Genomic DNA, 15,102 nt, shown 5'->3' on the forward strand with positions numbered 1-15,102 from the left:
CTTCCTGATTTTGAGGCCAGGGCTCTCTCTACTATACCACACAGCCTTCCTTGGCTGAGTGGGGAAAGAGGAAGGGATGGTGTTTCCTAACTTCCTGCCCAATAGCTCACCTCACACCCTTTAGCAGCTCTTCTAACCCTCAGTGGGGGTCTCTGTCACTTGTGAACAGACTTCCTTTGCCCTGTCAGCCCTGCTAAAGCCATAATTCTGGAGGCTTGGCCTTGGTGGATATCATGTGCCTTGTGCAGTGTTCACCCCAGAAACCTTGGGTTGCCTCTCCCAAACTAGACTTACCCCCTCTCCATGGAGTAGCAGCCTTGAGGTCCTGCTGAATTGATCCCAATTAGCATAATCCCATCAATCTTGCCACAGTGATTGGCTCAGGGACAGACAATAGATTTAGCCTAAGCCAATGAGCATGTGGCAGTGTTTGGGGCCCAGATGTTTTCTCTTGCCCTGGGTGGTAGAGTGTGCAGATGTAAGCCTGGTGCTGCTGATGCCATTTTGCTTCCATGAGGAAGGCCAGACTGAGGATAAAACTGACACACACAGTGCCTGGGGCAGAGCCAACAGATCTGCAGAGAAATGGATCTGGAGCCCTGATCAAAGTTCACCTGCAGGCTGAACTCTTTCTAAACTAGCCAGTTACACAAACAAATTTTTTAGTGTTTAAGTCAATTCAGGTTGGGTTTACTTATAACTGCTAACTTGTTGTAACTCCTATACTGTCATGTGTAACCACTAACTGCTCTTTCACGTTTCTTGCCAGTCAAGGGGTCTAGGATCATGATCTCTCGAACAGAGCTGAGCCAATGGGTCTGGCTCCTCTGCTTCCTCCTAGAAAAGGAGACCAGTGATGTCGGGCTCCATCTGGAGAGACAGGATAGCAAGGTAGAAAGAGCATAGGCTTTGAAACCAGATTCCTGGGTTTGAGACCCCTCTCTGCCACTCAGTGGCTATGTGGCCTTGAACATTGGTTTTCACCTCTGAGCCTCGGTTTCCTAGTCAGGGAAACAGAGATAAGAATGCCTCCCACATAGGACTGTTCCAAGGATGAAATGAGGTAGAGTACCCAGCATGCAGTAGTGCTCACAGAGGCCATGGAGCTGCAGGAGGTCTGCAGCCCAGGAACCTTGGCCAGAGTCCAGAGAGCTCTGCCTGGCCTCTCCCCACCTCTAAACTCCTTCAGGTCCCTTTCCCCTAGTGGAATGTGGACACCTTCATGGACATGCAAAACCAACAACTAGCCTGGTTCTACAATTTCAGAGGTTCCCTGCTCTGCTGGACGGCAGATGAAAACCACCAGACACTGGGTCATCTTTAGATCCTGTCCTCAGCCACAGTCAGGGGCTGCTGGACACACATGCAGAGAACAAAGGACACTCATTTGCTGAGCACCTGCTATGTCCTCGGTCGTATGCAAGGTACAGACTGCTGGAGGCTGCAGGAGGAAGAAGTAGAAAGCCCTGCCACCTCCCATAATACTAGGTACTGACCAATGCCCACACCTGACACATGTACCTCGGACTGAGCTCCCAGATGCAGGCAAGAGGTCTGATTCCTCATGGGTAACCAGAAGATTTAGCCAAAATTTTTTGTTGCTTTGTATTTAAAGTCTAGAAAACTTAAACCCTTGGGTTGGTTGGTGTGACTATCATCTTGACTTGTCATTCTCTGCAGTGGAAAGATAGTCCCATTCATCTCTGAAACAGTGTGGGTGACCCCTACTGGACAGCTCAAGAAATCTCATCTCAAGTAGACTATGAACTGAGCATTCATTCATTCATTCATTCACTCAACACAAGCACTGACTTTACATCCTCTCTACCAAGCCCTGTGCTAGGTGCTGGTGACATAAAGATGATAAAGATGTGGTCTTGGCCTTCAAGAGGAACAGAGTCCAGTGGCAGGAGGCAGATGGAAAACAGCATATAATGGGATAAATAATTTGAAAGTGAGAAGTTGCAGTATCCCAGAAAAAGGTTTTAACTATGAAAATTATGATGGATGGAATATAATGAAGATTTTACATTAGAAATGGTGTTTGAACTGAGCCAGGAACACTGAAATGCTGAATGGGATTTATCTGAACAGACTGGCTGGAGGCCTAGAGGGGGAGGTGAGACAGGAAGAGAGAAGCCATGATGGACAGATAGAACCTGGCTCTCAGCAATGAGAGGTATGGGGCCAGGCCATGCTGTCTCCATCCCAAATGGTCACTATGGGAATAAATTGAGCTTTGTAGTTGCCCAAAGATAACTTCTGTTATCTTTACTCGGACTTCAGCAGCAGCGATATCGGTGGTGTTGGTAGCAAGGTAGCAAGAGTACCCACAAACCCCAATTCTGTCAGGGAGGTTCGCTTCACCTCCCAAGAAACCACTTAAAATGATACGTGATGTATATGCAGGTCCAGGTCCAGGCTGTCTTAATAGGAGTATGATTCCCAAAACATGGGAGATGACAGTTCCACTTTTTCTTTATGTCTTAATCTGCACACAGCATATTGTGCTCTGCATGCTGTGAAGGATTCAGATAAATTGGTAATGTTCAAAAAAGGGAAGCAGGATGTGGGGAGACAAGAAGTTGTGTTTAAAGAACTAAAGATCTTTAGCCTAGAAAAGAGAAGGTCCGGGGAGAAATAAATCTCTTCTCAGATATTTGAAAGCCATTTGTGTAGTCCTATTGTTCCCAAAGGACAGGTTCATGAACAATGACTGAAAGGCCAGATCAAAGCAAGGGAAAACTTTCTAGTGGTTGGAACCGTCTGAAGATGCAATGGACTGCTCTTTAAGGTATTAAGCTCCCTGTTCCGGGGACAGTTCCAGCAAAGGCCGTGACAAGGATCACAGGATTCCTACCCACTTCAGGGGTCTTTTCCAACCCTGGATGCCCCTAAAATCCTGTACCCTTTCTAGTCACAATAAACCACAGATTTGATATTCCCATCCTATACTCCTTAAGCAGCATCTTAATTCAGTTCCTGGGTCAGAAAGCAAAGTAAAACAGAAATGAATTAAGTCAGACAAGCCCTGCAAGGTGTCAGCTGCTGCAGGATAAAGCAGAGTAGAGGCTGGCTAGGTCCCACACTTGACAAATCGGAACCCCCTGCTCCTCAAGGGGAGTCCCAGCAACCGCGCCTGCCCAGGCCATTCCCACGCTGCTCCTGCCCCTTTGTTTTCTCTCCCTCCCATTATTATAAACTTGCTGCTTAAAATAGCAAGGTAAAAGCAGAGTCCCTCCCCCAGGGTGACATCTGGGTTCTGCTGGAGTTCGTGGGCACTCGGACCTCACATCCATCACAGCAAAGTTTAGAATACAATCTCCAGGAAGTGGTGATCTAGAGCACCAACCCATAAAAGGGAAAAATATTTAGTAATGTTTGGTCTCCAGCCGCTCCTTCTTTAATGCATTTTCAAGGCTCTTCTTGCTGCCTCAGGCCTGGTCAGTAAAGGGTTAGGTGAGTCATTAGCCAATCAGCTCTTTGGATTCTACTCATTCTGCCCCCCAGCCAGTGTTTAAGTTTAACCTGGCCCACTTTACAGGAAGGAAAACTGAGGTGCAGAGAAGGAAAGCATCTTCACTGGGTCCAGTTAGCTTTGTATCTGGTGCAAATTATCTACGAGCCTCTGTTGGTAAAAGTATCCAATCATTTGTGTAACTGAAAAGGCCAGCAGTTTCTGAACCATATTAAATATGTTATCTGCCCCCTGGACATGCTCATGAGAGAAAGCAAACTAACATACTTTCTTTACTCGTTCATTCATCAGGTATTTCAAGGTTGCCTACTGAGTATCTGACAATAAGAATATGATTTCAACTGCATTTCAAGTGCTATGTTATTTAACCCCTGTGAGATGGGTTTTATTGTTCCCGTTTTATACATTAAGGAACTGAGAAACAGAGAGGTGCAGCAACTTGCTCAAGGTCACACAGCTAATAAGTGGCAGGCCAATGATTATAACCCAGGAGAGCCTGATTCCAAGGCCCGTTATCTTTCCCCTCTTCTACTCCACCTCCTCCACCAGGAGTTCTGCTAGACTTCAGCAGCAGGACCCAGCATGAGCAGCTGCCCCACGAGAACTGGAGTGTGCATTCCCCGTGAGGCTAAGGAAAGGTGAGGGGGCAGGGAAAGAAGCAGCAGGTGGTCAAGCCAGAGGTCTTATGAGGACAAAACAGTGGGCCCATAGTTTGAGGTTGTATGACCCACATTGTGGGGGTGCAAACCCACCTATTCATTTATCTGTCTGCTGTCCATCCATTTACCTATTCTCCGGACTTTTCCATTTACACAAGTGTTCGTTAGTTTTCCATCCAACCTTTCACCCCAGGAAGTTTCATGCCTGTGGCATCAGCAGCACAAGCTCTGCCCCTGGGAATAGCCTCTGCAGGACCCTGTGGGCTGTGGGGAGAGGACAAAGGGCAGGAGAGGGCTGCTCTGACAGAGCGGCTCTACAGGCAGAGGCATGCCCATCTACAGCTGAAGGAACCGTCCATTCTGCACACTTCAGCTGGGGGTTGGGCTGCCTGTGTCCCAGCAAGCATTGGGCCATCGTCTGGAGTCATGACTTAGCAAGGGCCAGTACAGAGACCACCCCTTTAGTGCTCTTGGCAACCCTGTGAGGTGGGTGCCATGAGTACTATTATTATTAACAGTATGATTAGTCCCATTTTACAGAAGAGGAAACAGAGGCCCGAAGACTTGTCCAGGAGTGACTGTGCGGAAAGTCAGAGCAGGTCTGTCTGCCTCCCCAGCTCCTTGTAGGGCCAAGCCCACCTGCTCGTTGGTGGCGTTCTTGACAAGCAATGGCCTCTCACGATGGCCCCAAGAATGCCTCTCCCAGAGCCTTGCTGTCAACCCAGAAGACACTAAACCCTCACTGAAACCACAGTGGCCAGGAGCACAGCCCATAAGCTGAGTGTCTCTCCTATTCTCTCGTGAATCTCTGGGTGTCTGGGGAAGAGCCAAGGCCCTTCTGGTAAACAACGGGTTAACCCAGACTCGACTGACCTTTTTGGAATGACTCAGAATTCTCAGAAGGGAGTTTTTTTGTTCTTCCAGCTTTGAATTTTTGCTTTCATTTTAGCAACACAAAGAATTTGAAAGAGATTAGGTTGCTATTAATACCACTGGTCTATGTCTAGATGAAGAATTGGATGGAGCGGATTGTTTGGAGTGGCTGCACACACATCTCTCAGTCCCTCTGCAGCCTCAGGGATGACGGCTGGGCCAGTGGAGATGGGTTAGTCCTGCCCCTGCTCCCATCACACAGGTCCAGACAGAAGCAAGGACTTGACCAAAGCCATGTCTGTGGATGAGGGGCAGTCAGTAAACCCCAGGTGCAGGGTTTACTTTTAGTAAATAATCAGTGAATGTGTCCATGCTGTGAAAGCAGGAGTCCTTGGGCAAAGCCTTCCAATTCTCTTTTCTCTCCTGGTCATTCTCCTGGGAAAGAGAGAGTGCTCCCCGCTCCCACTGCTCACCCCAGGGCCGTCCTATATAGATTTGGAGAATCTCCTGGGGCATCAATTATCAGTTCAAAGTGCTGAGAGGCACCTCTGTGGGTCCCTGGGCCTGGCCAACTGCCGAGCTGGGTCCTATACCCCTACGAGGCAGTCCGAATAGGGGTCCACTTCAGGATGGCCCCATCCTGCTTCCTAAAGTCAGGATGCTACGAGAGGGCTTTGGAGCTTGGCAGAAGGGCTTCTAATTCTCCCTCTGCCTCTTTCTTGCTGAATCTGTCTTTCCCGGCCTCAGTTTCCTCACCTGTAAAATGAAGGTAATAGTACCTGTCTTGTAGGGTTGTTGTCAGGATTAAGTTAGGAAATACATGCAAGGTGCCAACTTGTACTCAGTGAGTTCCATTCCCACTCTCTGAATGGGGCGGCCGAGTTCTCTTAGCCACAGCATCATCAAAACCCAACCAGGCCCAGGTAGTCTGTGTTCATCCTGGGTGGCAGAGCTCCTAGCTTTGCCTCTTGCGGGTAAAGGAGACATGGTCCAGGCCTGGCCAGGGCTTCTCCTCTGTGCTGACAAGTAGATAAAAGACCACCAGGCATGATTGGAACTAAGCTTGCCAGGGGCCATGCATCTGATGATGCTGACATCCTCTCTGCCGTTGGGCAGCGGTGGCTGCAGGTGGTGGGCTTAGCGAGAGAGGATACAGTGATCAGTCCCAGGCCTGTGCTGCAGTCTGTCCTGGTGGAGCAAGGGTGGGGATGTAGAAGGGCAGAACGAGGAAAGGGAGCAGGAGGGAACAGAGGGACTTCCCTAAGGACTTCTTACCCTCCACACAACCCCTCTGATCCAGGAGCTGGGAGCACTGGGGCTGCGGCCTGAGGGTGCTTCGGTGAGCCTGACCTTGAGCATGCCAACCACCCTGGAGTCTGCACCCTCCTGCCACGCTCACCAGCCCCGAGGATCTCTTACAGGCTCTGTTGGCTGGGAGTGCCTTGCTCCCTGATTCAGAACCCATTCTAGCCCTGGGAGTGAGCCAGCATCTTCTCAGGCAGGGCCACATTTAGGAGGAGAGGCCGGCCAGCTCCCAGAGGAAGAGGTCAGGAGTTGGTATGGTGCTCAGTGTGTGTGTGTGTGTGTGGGAGGCAGGGGGGGAGGCATAGGGGTGTAAGGGGAAGAGGGAGAGATGACACATTTAAAATAGTAACATCCCACCCCCGCTGCCTGGCCCTGCCCCTCACACAAACAGCAAGGCCATTCTGTACTCTCTGCCTTGGGAAGGGTTGTAGCAGCAGGAGGTAGAAAGGGAGTGTATCTCTGCCTTATATGTCACCAAGGAAAGGGCTCAGACACAGAAAACAGATTTGGGGGAAACATCCTAAGTAAGGGTAACTCCCCCTCCGCCCCCACCCAAGACTAGTAAAATATTATGGGGCAAGGGAGATACAGGAGAGGTGGAGTAGAAGCTGTGAGAGGCTACTCTGGCGAGTCCCTGAGAAAAGGGCCTGAGCCTGCTTCCCTGGGGAGAAGGTAAAGATCCCTAAATCGGAGAGCAGAGAGGTCCTGAGCTTTTTTCCCAAGCAGAATCCAGAGGAGAAGGCCCAAAGAGAGGGAGAAATGGCTATTAGGTATGACTTGATAGATAAGGCCTTTAGACAGCCTGGTTCTTGCACCCCTGGGCAGGGGTGTGGGGAGTGAATAGCACAATAATTTCTGTGTATCCAGGAGCAGAGTTGCCAGAACGGAAGGTGCTTTAAGAAGCTGATTCAGAGGTTACCTACCGACCAAGGACTGACGGAAAGTATGATGGACTTCTTGTCAAATGCCAGCCTGGACAGATGACATTTGGGCACCAGGGTACCCCTCACCCCAACTCCCCAACACTCGGACCTTAAATGCCACAGTAGAGGAAGAGGAGGGTTAGAGAGACCCTGAAATGCCTGGGACCCAGGTTCAACACACCCAAAAAATGGTCAAGCCAAGGCCAGACTTCCATCCACCCCACCCCGGCTCCAGCCGTAACCAGAAATAAGCCGGAACATCTCCCCAGGTTTCCTCTCCAGCTCCCTCACTTCAGCAATTCTTTTTTTAAAATAAGTCCACTTGAAAATTTTTTTGCTTCTTGGAAACATGTGCAATTGCTCAATCGGAGGTGGTTCAAAGGCACCAGGAACAGCAGAACCTATCTGAGCTGCCCATTCAGCTCCCAGCAGAAATAAATCTCATCCGGATCTCATCCGGTTCTCTTTGTTCCAGGCTGCCCAGCAGCCTCCTTTCTGAGTCACTCACTCCAGGGTGCCATGAGTCATCTTCCTGGGGTCAAGGACCACACGGTGTTCCTGGGTCTGAAAAACTGGCCAGGGCTCCCAGGGGCCATCAGAAAAAGTGGAGGACTGAAGACTGCCTCCTGGGTCCTGGAGCTGGCTCTGCCCTCCCTTGCGTGTGACCTCAGGAGTCCCTCGGCCTGCTTGAGGAGGAGGTGCATTTCCAGGCCCTTCCAACTTGGGCTGGTTTGGAGCCCCTCCAGTGATGTGCAGGAGCCTGCCCACAACAGCCCAAAGTAAAATTGTTTGTATGGAGAGCCAAAAAGTGAAATTGTCAACAATATTGTGAGCTGGTCATTAAACACAGACATCATTAATAATTAAATTACAAGTAAGTTACATTAAATACAAAGGAAATAAATACCTCAAATAACCATGCTCTGATTATGTGGCTACATTTTACTATTATCTGTGCTCTTGAGATGATTTGTTTCTAATGGTCTGTGGTGGAAGCACTATGTAATGATGTGCTACTGTGCACCTCTTCCCCACTCCATGTTCAGTGATGTGGAGTTAATGCCTTGCAATGAGTCGTGATGGGAGTATTTATACAGTGGGAACCAGCAAATGCTACATATCAAGGCCTTTCTTCCCTCAGAGAGCTGGCTGTTAAACACTTACTAGCACACCACTGAGCCTCTCTCCTCCTTGCCCCTACCAGGGCACAGAAGGAATGCAGATGACTTTAATCTTAACCCACGATAGTATAGTTGTAGAGATTTGATTGCCAACTGCCTTTGGATAACTCTTCCTGCGTGTACAATGGGCCTCTCCCACTCACCAAGTCCCAGAAACCACCATGCCTTCCCCTTCCCAGCTCTGCCCTTCCTCAAGCTCACTCTTCCTGGGCCCTCATGAATGACACCCAAGCTAAAAACATGGAAGTCATTACCCTCCCTCTTATCACCCCTCCCCCCTTCAGTTAGACTCTGAGCCCTGTCAATCCTAGTCAGAAAGTCTTTGATCACTTCCCACTTCCCATGGCCACACCCTGGCAATGACGCTGCCCCACTGTGTTACTGCAACAGCCTCGTTGGTCTCCTCACCTCTGGTCTGGCCCTTCCAACCACCCTCCACAAGACACCAGAGCAGTCTCTCTAAAACATAAATTAGATCCTCTTTTCCCTTCTTAAAATCTTTGAGGACTCTGTTTTTCCATGGAACCAGTTCTAAGTGAAGACCCTCGCCCTTCTCTCTGGCCTCATCTCCTATTTCAGCCTTGATACACCTTATGCTTCCACCACAATGGACCAACAACCAACCTCCAAACATGCCCTGCTTTTTCACGCTCTTTGCACATCTTTTTGCCTATGCCTGGGCTCCCTTCCTTCCCCTTTCTATAACTGATGAACTCCTACTCAGCCAAGAACCCGTTCAAAATATCCCCTTCCTCATAAACCCTTTCCACCTCTTCACCCCAGGAAAAGTTACTTCCTTCCTGTTTCCTACGGCTGCTCTAACACATTATCACAAATTTGGTGTCTTAAAAGAACATAAATTTATTATTTTACAATTCGGGGGTTTAGAATTCCAAAATCAGTCTCTGTGGGGTAAAACCAGAGTATCAGCAGGGCTGTGTTCCCTCTGCAGGCTCTAGGAGAGAATCCGTTTCCTGGCTTTTCCAAATTCTAGAGGCTGCCTACATTCCTTGGCTGGTGGCTCTTTCTTTGTCATCAAATCCAGCGGTGTAGTATCTTTTCTCCTCTCTGACCTCTGCTTCCATCCTCACATTTCCTTCAAGTCTGGCTTTGACCAGCCTGCCTCCTTCTTGTAAGCACTCTTGGGATTACATTGGGCCCATGCAGATAACCCAGGATAATCTCTCAATCCAAGGATCCTTGCTTTAATCATATTTGCAATGCTCCTTTTTCTACTTAAGGTAACATACACAGGTTCCAGGGACTTGGCAGGGGGCAGGAGGGTTATTCAGTTCATCACACTTCTCTACTCGCCCAGAGCACTTTGCACAGACCTCAGTTCAGCTAGAATTTGAGTACCTCGATAACAGGGACTATACTTTTATTCATATTTTTATAACTATTTTAAAATTTATTTAGTACTGTGCCATGTTTTCAACATATATAATCTCATTTAATCATTGTAGTGCCCTGGACAACAACAATGAGACTGGTATTAATTGAGTAGGGACTGTCTGCCAGGAAAGTGTAAACTCTTATTGTGTTTCATCTCCCTGAATTCTAACAGTAGTCCTAAGAAGTGGGTACCATTTTTACCCACACTTTACAGAAGAGGAAACAAAGTCCGGTAACTTGCTGAAGATCATATTTATTAAATGGTAGAGACAAGATATATGACAAAAATAAAATAGGTAGTCATGTGAAGAATCAGAGATTATGAATGAGAGAGGAACCTTTAAGATCCTCCAGTCCAGAGTCCTAATTTTAACCTTTTATCTTCTCTGAGTCCCTGTATAGTGCTCCTGTTATTAAAAATACTTCTAAATACTAAAAAATAAAAATCATGTCCTAGACTTTGGGCTCCTTGAAGGCAAGGGCAGTGTATATTCACCTTTCAGGGTTTCTTGAATAGATGGATGGATGAATGAAAATGTGTCGTACACTCGATGATACAGAAGGGTTAAGAGAACAAACCCTGGTTGTTGAGGAAGCCTTAGGAAGTCAAGTGACTCCTTCAGGGCTGATTTCACTTGTGGCCCATAATGGCCTTGGAGCCCCTCATGTGAGAAGTGGGGTAGAAATGGCTCCCTTTTCCTCTTACTGACATGACATGAGCACACATCACCTTAGCAGCTGCCTGTGCAGATGGATGGCCTTGCTCCCCCCGCCTCCCCATTTCTACTTCCCCAGGTTAACAGCTGAGCTTTTCTCTGAATGATGTAACTGGGTTTCTTGTCTTCCCTGACATACATGTGCAGATTTTTCTCCTGGGAGTCTACCAACTAAAACCTCACAAAGGGCAGGGACTCCTCTGCCATCTTCATGCTTCTGGGTGACCATCCAGGAGTACTTTGCAAAGTGACTTTTAGAATTAACTTATCAGTAGGCCTTCAGCTTTAACCTAAACCCAGCAGGAAACCACAGAGCAGCCTCCTGGCCGTTCTGCTTCCACATGAAAAGCTAGCCAATGCATTCCCTGAACGGCTGGTGGTATGTGCTCAAACAAGCCATCACCCTCACGTCTGCTGCCATGGCACTCCTGGAACCACCTGCTTCCTGACAAGTAGAGCCATGAGGGTTTGCAAGGTGGTCATAGCTTCCCTTCCCAAACTTCTGCTCTGACAAGAGGACTCTGATATTGGGGGTCCTGGCAACCCGGCACCTAGGATCACCCATTTCTGTGAGGCAGGCTTCTGGGAACTGTTGTCCCTTATTTCAGGGAGAAGACTGGAGGAACCAAGTCAGCTTAATGGGCCTCAATGGGTCCTGGCAACAGCCAGTCTTGTCCACACTGCACATGCAGAGTCTCTCAGAAGCCAACAGTGGGACCAAGTCTGAGCCAACAACCCCTTCCTTGGATCTTCTGGCCTCTGCACCTGAAGATGTCCATTCCTTAGGATGGGCATGAGGATGGGGAAAGACAACCTGCTTTTTGTCCAGGACATGAGATCTGTCCAGGGCCAGCTAGACCATCAGGAGCAGCCTGTCTGAAAAGTCAGGATCAGCCCTCTCTCACCTTGGGAACTTTATTCCAAAGAAAAATAGAATGTCTTCCTTGACTCAGCAACAGCCCTATCCCCCACAAAATAAAAATAAATAAAAAATAAATGAACATCCAGTTCCCATGTGCCTTTTTTGTCATTCCTTCCTCTCCTTCTTCTCCCCCTCCCTTCCCAGCTTTGTTCTGGGAGTGACCATCAAGGCCTATATACAGGAACTGGTTTGGGCAAGTCAGAGGAAAATTTGGCCTCCACAATACCTGCCTAAATCCTTCACTCATTCAAGAAGTGCTTCTGAGCGCCTGCTCAGTGTCAGATGCTCTGGTAGGTTGGGGCTCTGCAGTGTGTCCTTTAGGGCTGCCTCCCCAGAAAGCCTTCCTGGCAACCCGGCACCTAGGATCTTTCCAATGTGCTGTGAGCTCTCTGGTCTATATGCCACTGTACAGCTGCCCCTGTCTGCCATGCGGTGGTTTCTGTTTCCTGCACATTTGCCAAGCCTGAGAGCAGAGAGCTTTCTTCTGTGCCCCAGCTGTGGGAACATTGCACAGGTCCAGAGCAATTGCTCAAAGCCCGGTGTACCCCTTCTTTTGCCAGAAATGACTCTAGGAATCAAACCTCGCTTTCCTGTGTACACATCCAGCACAGCATGTACATATCAGCTCTTGAATCCTCTCAGCTCTGTGAGGACAGTCTTATAGCTCCATTTTTACAGGCGAGGAAATAGAGCCTCAGAGAGGTATAGTGACTTGCTCTAGGTCACATAGGACTAAAACCTGGGCCTCCTGGGCCCAAAAATTGGGTCTCCAACCCTTCTCAAGAAAGGGCTTATGCCCTAACCGGTTTGGTTCAGTGGATAGAGCATCGGCCTGCGGACTGAAGGGTCCCAGGTTCGATTCCGGTCAAGGACATGTACCTTGGCTGTGGGCACATCCCCAGTAGGGGGTGTGCAGGAGGCAGCTGATTGATATTTCTCTCTCATTGATGTTTCTAACTCTCTATCCCTCTCCCTTCCTCTCCATAAAAAGTCAATAAAATATTTTTAAAAAGAAAAGAAAAGAAAGGGCTCATTCCCAATTCTTCTCTGGCCTCAGTAGAGACAGAACAGAGTATTGGGAGATGTTCCCTGATGGGGATTTTGACTGTTCCAGGTCACAGCCCTGCCTTCCTTCGGGCCAGCAAGGACAACTCCAGTTGAGGCACAGAACTGGAAACAGTCCTTGGCATCCCCAGGGGAGACAGGAAGCAGCTGCCTCATCTAAGACAAACAGAAGATGGCTCTTCCCTGCTGGGATAGAGTGCCCCCACCCCAAGTCCCAACTACTGTTTATCTCCACTCTGGGAGACCTGGTTCTTAGAAGCTATGAAACTAAGCCCAGTAACCTGGCACTGGGCTGCAGGGCAGAGTCTGGCCTAATTCGTGCTTCAGGAGGCCAAAGAAGGATTGCAGCAGGCTCCGCAATGGGGCTTCTGGGGAGGAAAGAGCAGACTGTGCACCAACCACCTGTGTAGGGGTGAGATCCTTCACCACTTGGGTCTCCATCTCCCTAGTACAGGGTTGGGCTAAGTTGCCAGCCCATGCCCCACTTTCTGCCCCATGAGTTTGGGGTCCTCGTTGCCTATTGAGAGTAGACATGCAGTCAGTAGCGAGAGGTCTGACTGGCAACTCCCACTGGAGGCAGCCTTCAGACATGTTTGCATCACATCCCTCCAATCACAGTGATTGGTTCAAGGGTGAGCATATGACCTGCCCAGAGCCCATTAGACATAATAAGACTTTACTGGGCATTCTGGGAAAAAGATTTTTTTTTAAATTATTGTCTAAAGTTTTACATATGTCTCCTTTTCCCCCAAAAGTTCCCCCTGCCCAGCCATTCCCACTCTGGGCAAGCCCCCACTGCCCCAGTGTCTGTGTCCACTGGTTATGCTAATATGCATGCATACAAGTCCTTTGGTTGCTCTCTAACCCACTCCCTCCCCTCCCCTACCATTTGTCTCTGGATCTTTTCTTTTTTTTTTTAATAAATCTTTATTGTTCAGATTATTACAATTGTTCCTCTTTTTTCCCCCCATAGCTCCCCTCCACCCGGGTCCCACCCCACCCTCTGCCCTTACCCCCACCCCACTGTTCTCATCCATAGGTGTACAATTTTTGTCCAGTCTCTTCCCGCAACCACCACACCCCTTTCCCCTCGAGAACTGTCAATCCACTCCCTTTCTATGCCCCTGATTCTATTATATTCACCAGTTTATTCTGTTCATCAGATTTTTTATTCACTTGATTTTTAGATTCACTTGTTGATAGACGTATTTGTTGTTCATAATTTTTATCTTTACCTTTTTCTTCTTCTTCTTCTTTTTAAAGAATACCTTTCAGCATTTCATATAATACTGGTTTGGTGGTGATGAACTCCTTTAGCTTTTTCTTATCTGTGAAACTCTTTATCTGACCTTCCATTCTGAATAATAGCTTTGCTGGGTAGAGTAGTCTTGGTTGTAGGTTCTTGCTGTTCATCACTTTGAATATTTCTTGCCACTCCCTTCTGGCCTGCATAGTTTCTGCCGAGAAATCAGCTGACAATCGTATGGTGCTCCCTTGTAGGTAATTAACTGTTTTTCTCTTGCTGCTTTTAAGATTCTCTCTTTGTCTTTTGCTCTTGGCATTTTAATTATGATGTGTCTTGGTGTGGTCCTCTTTGGATTCCTTTTGTTTGGGGTTCTGTGAGCTTCCTGGACTTGTAAGTCTATTTCTTTCACTAGGTGGGGGAAGTTTTCAGTCATTATTTCTTCAAATAGGTTTTCAGTATCTTGCTCTCTCTCTTCTTCTGGCACCCCCATAATTCGGATGTTGGTACGCTTGAAGTTGTCCCAGAGGCTCCTTACACTATCTTCATATTTTTGGGTTCTTTTGGCTTTTCCAGTTGGGTGTTTTTGCTTCTTTGTATTTCAAATCTTTGACTAGATTCTTGCAATCCTCTAGTCTGCTGTTGGATCTCTGTATATTATTTTTTATTTCAGTCAGTGTATGCTTAATTTCTAGTTGGTCCTTTTTCATATCCTTGAGGGTCTCACTAAATTTATTGGCCTTTTCTAGGAAATTCTTGAAAAACCTTATAACCGTGGTTTTGAACACTATATCCAGTCATTTGCTTTCCTCCATTTCTTTCATTTGTGACCTGTTTCTTTGTCTCCGCATTTTGGCCGCTTCCCTGAGTTGGTAGAGTGGCTTTGTGTGCTAGGTGTCCTATAGGGCCCAGTGGCTCAGCCTCCCCAGTTACCTGAGGTGGACATTCTTGGTGCACCCCTTTGTGGGCTGTGTGCACAGTCTTGTTGTAGTTAAGCCTTGATTGTTGTTGTATCACTGGGAGGAATTGACCTCTAGGCCAATTGGCTGTGAGGATCAGCTGTGTCTACGATGGGAGAACTTCTGTGCTGGAGACACCCTTATGAGATAAGACTTGCTTCAGTGGGGCTTTGGTGCTCACTGAGTCTGCCCCCTGAGTGTGTCCCTTATGGATCTGAGGAGTTGTAATCTGGTCCTACTCTGACCCCTGGGTACACTGGCTCTTGTATCTCCAAGGAAGTGCTTTTTTAGCCTCTGCCTGAGGCCACCCAGCAGGAGCTACGGAGAGATCTGCAGATTCCTCTTCTTTGTTTGGGTTTTGGAGGTGCCCAGATGAGGCCCAG

The 15,102-nt window shown here is 48.1% G+C and overlaps 1 protein-coding gene across 3 annotated transcripts in view; it reads right to left on the minus strand.

The window, feature by feature from the left end:
* The window catches only part of IRAG1 (inositol 1,4,5-triphosphate receptor associated 1), a gene marked incomplete at its 5' end in the record, with an annotated part of 128,146 nt that overhangs the window by 83,262 nt on the left and 29,782 nt on the right, over nucleotides 1–15,102 (minus strand). The window lies entirely within an intron of this gene.

The sequence above is a fragment of the Plecotus auritus genome (assembly GCF_963455305.1).
Source record: "Plecotus auritus genome assembly, chromosome: 9".
In the NCBI taxonomy this organism is placed as follows: domain Eukaryota; kingdom Metazoa; phylum Chordata; class Mammalia; order Chiroptera; family Vespertilionidae; genus Plecotus; species Plecotus auritus.